The sequence below is a fragment of the Enhydra lutris genome, unplaced genomic scaffold (genome assembly GCF_002288905.1).
Source record: "Enhydra lutris kenyoni isolate GAN:26980312 unplaced genomic scaffold, ASM228890v2 scaffoldscaffold17, whole genome shotgun sequence".
Lineage (NCBI taxonomy): Eukaryota > Metazoa > Chordata > Mammalia > Carnivora > Mustelidae > Enhydra > Enhydra lutris.
The window spans coordinates 44,953,196-44,966,272 of record NW_019154101.1 but is presented as its reverse complement, the minus strand read 5'-3'; the positions used below and the strand labels follow the sequence as shown (position 1 = coordinate 44,966,272).

At 36.7% G+C, this 13,077-nt stretch overlaps 1 pseudogene; it reads right to left on the bottom strand.

Annotated features, from left to right (window-relative positions):
- Nucleotides 1–9,408, bottom strand: part of LOC111147489 — a 50,381-nt pseudogene extending 40,973 nt beyond the window's left edge.
- Between the last annotated feature and the right edge of the window lie 3,669 nt (nucleotides 9,409–13,077).

Here is a 13,077-nt window from a genome sequence, read left to right as displayed (position 1 = left end):
CATAGTTGGTCAGATCCAGATTGGAAGCTAGAGGTTTTTCTTTTGTTTATGCAAAAAGGCAAGATTTGTGTAAGAACTCTGCTTAATAGCAGGTACATCAGAATGTATCATTTCATTGAACACCTGGTGGGCAGGAGAAAATAGTCTTCCTAACCAAGATTACTCTGTAGGTTGCTTCTTTGAATATGAATGGCTATTAGGTCAGCAGGAATGGGCAACATGCCAGAGCAATGGGAAACTTCTTTTATTTTGTCACGGGTACAACTCGGTGAATGGTCTGTGGAAGGATATATTGAAATAGCATGTTATTCAAAGAATCAAAGAGAAATTGATCAAAGTTAAAAATTATTCTGAAAAAGTCATTCCTTATAGTTAAACAGAATAGAGAACAAGAGTGAGTTCAATAAAGTAAAGGTACACTTTTCCAAATTAATGTTCTCTTTCATGTTCCTTCAGCAATTTTCCTTACCCACCATTTATGTGACTTCTCTGTGTGACCAATTAGCATCAGTAAGATTCATCAATACGCCTCAAATGTCCAGCATCTTCCTCTTAAAACAATTCATGCAACCTAAGGCACACCAAAAAGGTGAACATAACTGAACCTGATTTTAGGGCTTTGATGCTCTTCTCTTCTTGGCATGTCCTGTGGGCAAACTCCTTACCAACCCACGTAATTGGCTTGCTATTTCAGTTTCTCATGGTGAATCAAGAAATTTTCAGTCCAAATGTTTTTCAAAGATGTTTCTCATTATTGAAAGAAACATTAGGTGCTAAATTTACCAGTTCACTGTTTATTTCTAAGAACTCTCATATGCTTAGACCAGAATAAACAAAGTATGTTTATAAAAATATATAAATATTATTAAAATCTTAACTAGGAAATCCTTACTTGGCAAAGTCAGACGTTGAAAGCCACATCCTAATATCAGAGGGATTACAAGGTAAATACACGAGGAGGAGGAGCAGAAAATATCACAATAGAAATCGTCAATTGTAAAATCTGACTTTGTTCACTGAATATAGTAACTAAATATAAAAGTGTAAAATATAAAGGAGGAGGACCAGAGGTGCCTGGAAGGCTCAGTCCGTTAAGCATCTAACTCTTGATTTCAGCTCAGGTCATGATCTCAGGGTTGTGAGATCAAGCCCTGTGTCAGGCTCCATGCTCAGCACGGATTCTGATTGTCGCTCTCCCTGTGCTCCTCCTGCTCTCTCTCAAGTAAATAAATAAATAAAATCTTAAAAAAAAAAAGAAGAGGACCAAAGAGTTACTCTTAATTCAGTGAAGGGTGAAGTCTAATTAGACTGTTCTATTTAGACTGTAATTTCAAGACTAGACTGTTCTATTGAGACTGTAATTTCCAGTTAGACTGTAATTTCAAGAATATCAACACAGAAATCTCCTTAATGTCGTCCTTTCTCTGTGTTTTTCCAGAACTTTTGTACTGATCACTTATAGCCGTGGTACTTAACGTCTGGCCCATCATGGGAGTTGAAAGAAGTGGGACTTTCTTAGTGAGGAAACAATGACTACTGAAGCAAATGGACCATGGAGTAAAGAACTATAGAATTTATCTCATGACTTAAAAATTGCTGCCTGGCCTCTAGTCCATAGTGAAACAATGGGGTGCAAGTACCTATACAAAAAGTGTCTCTGTGCATGTGTGTTATTGGGCTCAAAGAAATAGAATATGAATGAGTTCAGAGTGGGGCCAGGGAGATCATGGAGGGCTTTGTTTTAAGTAAAAAAGGAGCCTTTTGAAAGAAGTAGTCTACAAAAGCCCACGTTTCAAGAAGAGTATTTTGAGAAATTCAGTTATGACTGGGCTAAATATAGAACTATTAATTTCAGTGTCAATGGGAACATATCAAATGTATAATATGAAAAGCTGCACTTTGCAATTTTAGGAGACGAGCAAAATAACTCTACCCATAATATAAATACTCAAAAATGCAATAATAGAGCCATATAAACATTTTTTCCTAAATTTCCATTAAAACAGTTTTCCTTTTTGAGTGATGCAGAAATAATATGAATTTTTAAATGTTATTATAAATATTATATTTAAAGTATTTGAAAAAACAAGATAAATGAAAGGAGAATTTGGTTTAAATTTTTACTCTCTTCAAAGATGTAGCCCCAAAACTTACTACTCTTAAAGCAGTGATGAAAAAAAGACGAAATTGTACATTGTAAAATTTTGAATCAATGAAATATGCCATTCCTCTGCTTCCTATGTTCCTTTTCTAGCTACTCATTCTCAAGCCCTTTCAATGCTTTCAATAAGCTCAACCAATACGTAATACCTTAAATAACGGTGTTCCTCAAGGTTCCACAGAGAACTCTGTTTAAATTTTATACTTGGTTTATATCCTCTACATTTATGAACTGCCATCCATGCTAACTTGGGTATCTCACAGGGATCTCAAATTCACTGTGTTCATTTATGAAAGCTGTTACCATCCATCCTGTAGTCCAAGCCAGAAAACTGTGCCATTCTATAAACCCCCCCTTATTTTAGTGTCATATACTATCAAATACCAAATGATACCAGTATTATCTCCTACACATTTCACAAATGCTTCTTTTTCTCCTTCTCCTTCTATTTTTCTCCTACTACCACCATTATGCTCAATAAAGCTATCATTATCACTAGCTTGAACAATTGCTGCATAACTTTATCTCTGTTCAGTAGATTCAAACCAATCTATTACCAATTTGGTAGAAAGAGTGAGCTCATAAAAAATGCTCTTATAGGGACATCTGGGGGTGAGTCATAATAGAATGGCTAGAATCAGAATTGCTCTCTTGCTATTAACATCTATAAAATTATTTAGTATATAAGAAACAACTAATTAAAAGGATTAAATAAACCCAATAAATGGCTCAGAAACTTGAGGTAGGGGAAGAACACAAGTATTCTTCTGCAGGTGGTTTCATGCTGTAACGTGGAGAAGTGAAGCCCAAACAAAGAGTGTTGATCTCAGTGGATGAAAGAAATAGAATCTGAGGGGTAGAAAGTCGAGGCTGCTAACGGTTGTTGAAATTGGCAGGTCAGGCCATGGGAAGCAGAGAGATGAAGAGAAAGAGCTCTACAAGTCTTAGGAGTTTTACTCATGTCATTGTCCAGATAGTCTATGGAATACACTTCGGGAAAATCCTTTGTGTAATTTTTTGTCGTCGTTAACTACTGGTTTCCGTAGAGAACCTCTGAGAGGTAAAGTAGCTTGCCTGATACTAAGTGAGTAGTGAGTGATGGGTACAGCTGTGGATCCGTGATACCTTTGGAGTCAGAAGTCTCAGATACAGATCCAGTACAAATGCAGTACAGGATCACAATCTGAAAGAGTATTACCAGAATCACATCTTTTGGCATCCCAGCTACTGGTGCGTGTGACACTCAAGACTGTATTTTCATTATTTAAAAGTCTGTAGTCTTCGTGAGTATATTCTTCTTCCTTGCTTATATTGCATTCTTGATTGGTTTCACATTTAAACAGAAACACTAAACAATTGCTTTTGTTAACAGGAGAAAATGCCTTTTAGAGATCCAATTTAGCTTTGACTAGCTTATAGGATACTGATAACCTTAAAGGCAAAGTAAAATACAACAGAGGATATCTTTGTTTTTCCACCCTCTCTAATATATCATTAGGTTTCATTAAATTATTGCAAAATGGGGGCACCTGGGTGGCTCAGTGGGTTAAGCCTCTGCCTTCTGCTCAGGTCATGATCTCAGGGTCCTGGGATTGAGCCCCGCATCAGGCTCTCTGCTCAGCAGGGAGCCTGCTTCCCCCGCTTCTCTCTGCCTACCTCTCTGCCTACTTGTGATCTTTCTCTCTGTCAAATAAATGAATAAAATCTTTAAAAAAAATTATTACAAAATGGTACAAAATGAATTTTAGAGTTAGATATGTTTCTAGTACTGAGAAAGTAGTATTTTTCAAATAAAATTTTAATATTAACCATAAATGATTACTTCAACTCGCTGTGGACTTCAGTAGGAGATTCTTAAAAACAAATTTTTTTTTTGTCAAAATGAGAGTTTCAGATTCATCCTTATTTTTTTTCCCTTTGAAAAATGAACACTATTCTTTCTTGAATGAAACTTCCTTATATACCATGGTTTATATAAGATGAAAGTTACAGATACGTAATGTTTTATGCACTTGAGATATGTAGATTAAATTTCATTCTGTATTGCTTTCTTCAGGGAGCTGTTTTAAAGTTCTATTTAAAATATGATTTGGGGTAAATATTTGCTGTGTCCTCGTAGTTAATGATACATTAACTAGCTCAAATTTTACATTATTTAACTTATTTATTTTTATTTTTTTTTTAAACATATAATATATTTTTATCCCCAGGGGTACAGGTCTGTGAATTGCCAGGTTTACACATTTCACAGCACTCACCATAGCACATACCCTCCCTAATGTCCATAACCCCAACCCCCCTCTCCAACCCCCTCCCCCCATCAACCCTCAGTTTGTTTTGTGAGATATATTTAACTTATTTTTTAAATTCTGTTTAGGTAATATGTAGACTTTAAGATTATAAGAAACACACAAAGAGGTGCCTGAATGGCTCAGTCGGTTAAGGTTAAGTGTCTTGTCTTCTGTTCAGGTTATGGTCCCAGGGTCCTGGGATTGAACCCTGCCTTGGGTTCCCTGCTCAGGGGGACGTCTGCTTCTCCCTCCCCTTCTGCCCCTGCCCCCCTGCTCATGTGCACTCTCTCTCTCTGTCTAATAAATAAATAAAATCTTAAAAAAAAAAACCACACACACATATACATATGCACAAACAAGGAGGTCGAAATCAATTATTGGAATAATGGTTTGAGACTCCCAAACTTGTGCTAAGTGGTATCTTTGGATTAAAAAAGATGTCCTTCCCCAAAGATAGTTACCTCCCTATCTGTTAGGAAAAATCTCAATAAAATTACACATCTACGATATGTACTTTGTACACACAGTCTAAGTGCTTACTATAACTGAGGACTGTAGAATCTGTACAACCATAGACAGCTGGAGTTACTGATTTTCTACTCCCTTAAAGCCAAACTTCACACAGTATTTGATTGATTTGTACTCACTTTCTACCTTGTTATAGCTTTGTTTTAAGATGTTTTCTTACGTGAGGCAATTTGTGTTTTACTTTTCCAACTGGCCATTTTTCCACCCTGATTATCAAAGGTTAGCAGTCAAATGCCTTTTTTTGTCACAAACAAAATTAAAACTCTGAATTCCCAGCATTCCAAGTAGTGTCCTAGATAGAGCAGTCTGTAAAATTTTACTTGAAACAAACACAAGAAATCTTTTTTTTTTTTAAGATTTTATTTATTTATTTGGCAGACAGAGATCACAAGTAGACAGAGAGGCAGGCAGAGAGAGAGAGAGAGAGAGAGAGGGGGAAGCAGGCTCCCCGCTAAGCAGAGAGCCCGATGTGGGGCTCGACCCCAGGACCCTGGGATCATGACCTGAGCCAAAGGCAGAGGCTTTAACCCACTGAGCCACCCAGGCGCCCCCAAACACAAGAAATCTTAAAGGAAGAGATCCAGATGGTTCTTCCTGGATGTGATCATGCTTTAAGAGACTGTTTCTTTGCTTTGCACACTTTATATTTCAATAGATACATTAAAAAGCCTTTCACGGTTGCCTAAAAAATCTGAATATTTCGGAGAGTTACAAAATAAGAATAGTCCTTTAATCACTGTTTTCAGGTTAAAAAGGAGCAATAATTGTTATTATGCTATTCTATTGTTTATTGCAAAATTATCACAGCTTTTAAATCTGTCAGCAGTTGTAAAGATCCCTATCAGAAACCACCTATAATTCATAAACCCAGATATAAATTTGAAGGGCCCTTGGACATACTTGGTTTGACTGAGCAGAGCATGGATTTGGCCTGAAGTTCTATCCCACTGAGATATCTTCTTCTGTAGTCCATTTGAAACAGAGAAAGATAGTGAACTTTAATAGACATATTCTCATAAAACCAATGATCTCTTATGTGTGATAGAAAATAAACTGGCAAAAACCACTGAGGTATTAAATGCATGCAAAATGTACTACCACTGGGCTCAAACCTCTTCAAGTCTTCATGCTAAAAATCACGTAAATTTCCTATTTATATATTTATTTTTATTTTTTTTAAACATTTATTTATTTTAGAGAGAGAGTGCAGGAGTGGGAGGAGCAGAGGAAGAGAGAGCATCTCAGGCAGACTCTGTGCTGAGCACGGAGCCCAGTCGATGGAGCAGGGCTCATCCTCACAACCATGAGACCATGACCTGAGCCAAAACTGAGTTGGACACTTAGCCCAATATACCATCCAGGCACCCCTTTTTCTATTTAAACCTCTATGAAATGTAAAGTTATATCGAAAGTATACACACTTCAGAAAGCAGTTTAATTCAACAGATATGTATATCAGAAGTAACATTTTAAATGTTGTAGCCTATGAGGGAACAGCTGAGTGACCACTAGTCAGTGTCTTCCCTTAACCAAGCCATTAACTTGATCTGGTCTCTAATATTCTCACCTGTAAGAAGAAAGTTCTAGGCTTGCAATGGTCTACTCTAGCTCTAAGCTTCAATGAATTAAAGTCTTCTATAGTATCTAGCCAGCAGCTACCATTGGGGGAAAACAAGTAGGATGTTCATGAGGTTTTTCTCTTCAGAAGGTATTAGATGGTCATTTCCATTACACTGGGGCAAACAGCTGCAGAGGCAGAATAACTGAACTGTAGGATTTTATTTTAGAGATCATTAACCCAGTGCCCTGATGTTGTAGACAATGAAGGCCAGACTGGCAGGTGGTCTGCGTGATTCTTTTAGGATCTCAAGTCTTAACTTCTAGGCAACACTTAACTTTAAAAGGAGATGTGTGTCACTCGGCATCAGAGAAATACAAATCAAAACCACAATGAGATACCACCTCACACCAGTCTGAATGGCGAAAATTAACAAGTCAGGAAATGACACATGCTGGCGAGGATGCGGAGAAAGGGGAACCCTTCTACATTGTTGGTGGGAATGCAAGCAACTCTGGAAAACAGCATGGAGGTTCCTCAAAAAGTTGAAAATAGAGCTACCTTACAACCCAGCAATTGCACTATTGGTTATTTACCCTAAAGATACAAATGTAGTGATCTGAAGGGGCACATGCACCTGAATGTTTATAGCAGCAATGTCCATAATAGCCAAACTATGGAAAGAACCTAGATGTCCATCAACAGATGAATGGATAAAGAAGATGTGGTATATATATATATACAATGGAATACCATGCAGCCGTCAAAAGAAATGAAATCTTGCCATTTGCAACGATGTGGATGGAACTAGAGGGTATTATGCTGAGCGAAATAAGTCAATCGGAGAAGGACAATTATCATATGATCTCCCTGATATGAGGAATTGGAGATGCAATGTGGGGGTTTTGGGGGGTAGGAAAAGAACAAATGAAACAAGATGGGATCGGGAGGGAGACAAACCATAAGAGACTCTTAATGCCACAAAACAAACTGAGGGGGGCTGGAGAGAGGGGGGTAGGGAGAGGGGTTATGGACATTGGGGAGGGTATGTGCTATGGTGAGTGCTGTGAAGTGTGTAAACCTGGCATTCACAGACCTGTACCCCTGGGGCTAATAATACATTATATGTTTATTAAAAAAATAAAAAATTAACATATTAAAGAAAAGGAGATGTGTGGGTGATGACTTTTGTCTAATAAGAATAATTGCAAGGTTTCCCTCTATAAATGTCATCACCCCAACCTATTTGGCCTGTTTCTCTTTGGATCAAGAAAAAAAAAATCCCATAATTATATTCCTATCTCTTTAGCAGGTCAGAAGGAAAATTAAGATCTTACATTAAATTATATTGAACATCCCCAGTGTGTCAAAAACTTGTAGTATGGAAAAAGTCACTCTCTCCATGTAGAGTGCAAAGAAAAACTTTAAGACTGCCATGTGCAAAGGAGGCTGAAATGCTGGACTAGGAACCATGACCCTTAGAACTCCATGGAGGAGCACCTGGGTGGTTCATTTGGTTAAGTGCTGGACTCCTGGTTTTGGCTTGGTCATAATCTCATGGGCCATGATCTCAAGAGTCCTGAGATTGAGCCCCGTCTCAGACTCATTGCTCAGCAGGATTTCTGCTTGAAGATCTCTCCCTCTGCCCTTCCTCCCACTTAGTCTTTCTCTCTCTAAAATAAATAGATAAAACAACAAAAAAAATTTAGAATGCCATGGAGATTATTTTTTTCAACTTTCCTCAAATGATCTTGGGATCCTAACAGTATCTTAATTTCCTTCCTCCCCTTATCCTTCCGTTTAGTAGTGAGATAAACACAGTATTTCACATCTATTCTTATGTTAGTTAGTATCCAAGATAAAAGTCCTTAGAGCCATTTTTCCCATCTACTAATTCTTTCTCTACTCTGGTCATGATGCTTAATAGAGGCATTCCATTCTCTTTTCTTCTGATAGAATGTTTTTGATTCAATGTATTCAATGCTCAAGGCCCTATCAATTCTATTATTTTTTCTCCAGTGTTGCAAAATATTTTTATTAATCTACATGGAAACGTACTCCACTCTTTCCCATACAACAAAAGGACTTTTCCTTGACCTCATGCTACCCTCTGACTACTGCCCTCATTGACGCTGAACTTAGAAGAGTCGTCTCTTAAGGCTACCTATTCCCAACCTGCAATTCAGACTTTTTCAATTTTCTTATCTTTATCAGGACGATCTTTAAACAAACAGCAAACATAGGTTTTAATATAACAAATACCACGTACCAAAAGTAAAATATAACAATTGTTCATTTTTGCTGTTTTCCATATATGTGTTTTTCCAGAAATTAACTCATTATCCTCTTTATACTTCTTACTGACTACATTTTCCTTTTTCCCCTATTCAAATATTGGTGCTTATCCTTACTGTACGTTTATTTTTAACACGGTATATATGCATGTATTCCTAAGTTGTATATGCATGTATATAAATGTATAATTAATTTGTGTATTTGTAACATTTACATAAATAGTATCATACTTTTTATCCATCTGCTTGTGTTTTAGTTATTCTTGACTATTTCCTCTTTCATTACAGATTTTAGCAAGAGCTTATCAATTTTCATGAAAAACAAAAAATCTCTGGATATTTTTGATTGGAATTATCCTGAATTTATAGATCAATCTGGAGTAAATGAACACCTTTATTAGCTAAATTCCTAAGTACCTTACAGATTTTCTTGCTATTTTTGAAGGGAATATTTTCTAGACTTACATTTAAATGGTTGTTGCTGATACATAGTGATGGGCTGGCTGGGAAACCGGCGCTCCAAAATGGCGGATCTTCCCGCCAACCCTCTCCAAGATGGCGGACTTTTCCCGCCATCCTCACTGCAGCCTTCACTTCACCGCCAGAAAACTGAAACCTTCCACCCAGGAACTTCCCCACTGGGAACTGCCTATCACGGACTCTCCCCGCCCCATATTCCCCGATCACCACATACCTTACCATATATGGACACAAGCCCGTGCCCTACCTTGACCCGATAAAAGATCCCCTCCGACTCCCTCCCAGTGTGACTTCCCGACTCTGCTTTCCAGAGTTGCAGAACCTCGCCTGAGGGTGCCCACCTCCTCCCTGCATGACTTTCCTGGCTCCCCTTCTCCTGAGCCCTGAAACTTCCCCAGAGAGTGCCTTTAATAAATCTTGTCTTGTGTCCACCTTGCCTGGTGTCGTGTTTACCTCACCTGCGAAACTTTACACATAGAATGCTATTGCCTTTTTTACAGTGAATTTATATGCAATAATTTTGTGAAAAACATAATTAGCTCTAATTTGCTGTATACTTTCATGGATTTTCTATATAATTGATCATACCATGTGGAAATAATGGCAATTTTGTTTTTGTTTATAAGTTCTACATTTCTTTATTTTATGACTGTTTTAGAGATTGATTTTTTTAATGGTTATAGAGATGTTTGTATCCATTTTGTAGTTAGTCAATTTTAATCACTTAATTTTTTTCTAGAAAAAGTCTCATTCTTTCTAATTCTATCGTATGTGTTCAGTTTTCTTTCTCTGGCTTTTGAGATTAGCACATAGTTCATTTATTTTTAGTCTTTATTTATTTTTTAACATTTCACATTCCAGGCTGTACATTTCTCACTAAGTACTTCCTGATTAACAACATCCCATGGATTTTTGTAACATAGTACTTTTGTTGTAGTGCAGTTTAAAACATTTCCTAAATTTCAATTAAAATTTAGTTTCTGACACATGAGATAGATATTTTGTTTTCAATGTGTGATTTCAACTTTCTTCTTAATTTTTTTTTATGACAATCTGGTTATAAAATAGGATTTATATACCAATTCTTGGTCATTTGAAACTTCATTAATGATAATTTAACAAATGTTCATGTGTGCTTCCAAGTAATTAGTATTCTGTGATTATTGGCTGCAAGGCTCTACATGTGTCCATTCTGTCACGCTTCTTGTCTGTGCAGTACAGCTTTTCATATATTTAGTGAATTTTTTTTTTTTTTGCCAGCTTAATCTATTTGCTTCTGAGAGGACTATGTTGAAATTCCCCAATCTGAGTACTAATTTTTCCATTTCTTCTTATGATTCTGTTTTTGCTTTTTTTTTTTTTTTTAAGATTTTATTTATTTGTTAGAGAGAAATCACAAGTAGGCAGAGAGGCAGACAGAGAGAGAGAGGAGGAAGCAGGCTCCCCACTGAGCAGAGAGCCTAATGTGGGGCTTGATCCCAGGACCCTGAGATCATGACCTGAGCTGAAGGCAGAGGCTTAACCCACTGAGCCACCCAGGCACCCCCTGTTTTTGCTTTATATATGTTAACTGTACACAAGTTTAGGTTTGTAAACCTAACATGAATTCATCCATATAGTATTAAATAATTACCTCACAAATGCTCTATTTGGGGCATAGAGCTGGTTTGATTAGATATGAATATTACTGATCCAATTTCTTACTGCTATTTTTAGTGTTAATAGTTGTGTTTTCTACTTACTATGCACAGAGGTACAACTGAGTACAGTTGACACACAATGTTGCATTACTTTCAGGTATATCATACAGTGATTGGACGAGTTTGAACATTATGCTATGCTTACCACAAGTGTAGTTACCATCTGTCAAGATATAACTCTATTACGGTATCCATAGATATTCCCCATGCTGTGCCTTTCATTCCTGTCTTACTTTTTCCATAGCTGGACGCCTGTCTCTCTCTGTCCTTTCCACCCATTTTACCCATCCCCCCACCACTTTCCCAGGCAACCATCCATCTATTCTCTGTATTTACACATCTGATTCTGCTTATTGTTTGTTTGTTTATTCATTTTTTTAATTGCACATGAGTGAAGTCATATGGTATTTATCTCGCTCAGTCTGATTTATTTTACTTATTTTGCTTGTCTTTTCTTATTTCCTTCTTCTAATTGGATTAACCAGATTTTCTTATTCTCTTCTTTTCCCTTTCCTGGCATGCAAGTTACATATTTTATGTTGTTAACTTAGTGATTACCCTTGAATTTTTTAACATGCAGATTGATTTAACAAACTAATCAATATGTCTGTCTTCCTATTGAATAAGCAGTCTTTGGTTATTTTAATTCTGATCCCTTTTCCCTACTTTCAGGTCATTTCTGTCTTGTATTTTAGTTCATGCTTTTTAAGCCTTTCCAGATTAGCCAAAATATCATTAATGAAGAATTTTACACTGTATTGTCCTGTGTCTACTTGAGTTGTCATCATCACATATATAGCAGCAATTTTCAAACTATATTCTGTGGATCCCACTGAGATCATAGAGGTGTCTTGGAGGCTGCTGTTGTGGGTATGAGAGAGGTCACATTGGCAATGTTCCATGTTTCCATCTCAACTCTAAATGTCTGCCTCTTTTTGCCTATGTGTTTTATTCCTATACTCCCTTTTTTTAAAAAATAAATTTAGGTATAACTAACATATATAATAAAAATCACAGATTTTTGTATAGAGTTTTGACAAATGTGTATATACCCACTTAACCACTACCATGTAAAAGATAAAGTCACCATTCAATATCTGAAATATACACACACACACACACACACACACACACACACACACACAAACATGAACTTATTGCTTTTTTAAGGTGGGGCAGCTCTGCTGGTCAGGCACTTTCTAAGCAGAGCAGAATATCAGTCTTATATAGCAAGTTTGGGAAGCATGAAGCTCAGTGATCACTGAAGTTTGGAGACAGGAGTGATTTAACATTATTGTACATAAATGGTTATCTGGGTAAGCCTGTTGTCGATTGCCTAGCACTTAGAATAGTGTTCCCTGGAATGAATCTCTTTCTCATGGGCTCCCTTTCAGAAGTGAAAGCCTTCTGCTGGTTGTTTGGCTTGCATAACCATATTTACTGAAGTGAGTTGTCATTGGTTGAGTAAACAAATTTAAAACTGGCTCCAGTGGTTAATTTTTCGATGACTAGAAAGCTGTTACTTCTTTATTAAGCAAGTTAAAAATGAGTTGTGATTCAACTATATTTCAATAATAACATTTTCTTAAAAATGATTTCTTATTGCTCTATTACCTTGGCAACAGAAGATCAGTGTTTTTTTTAGAGGGTAGGCAAGTTTTTACTCATGGTACCCCCTTTTGGTTCTTTCACAGACAAGTAGAGTGAAGACCATCATAAATTGCTCATATCTTTACCACTGGTGTTGATTCTCCTTGAAGATGAGATTTGTTTGCAGATCTTTTTTAAGGTAAGGTTTAATTGTGAAGGTGTGATTTCTGGTTTGATTATTGGTCAGGATGATCATATGCTGCTTTTGTCTTTGTGCTTTTTGTTGAATCATCTACCAGGGCAGAGACTATATACAGGCACTTAACATTTATGGAAAACATGTATCAAATAACTGTAAGAAAAACAAAAATAATTTTGGGGCAGAAAGGCACTGTAGAATCAATCCATGGTTTTCCAGGCTTGATTATAAAAGCAGATCCCAGTGACTCTCTAAGTCTACTTTATTTAGATAACC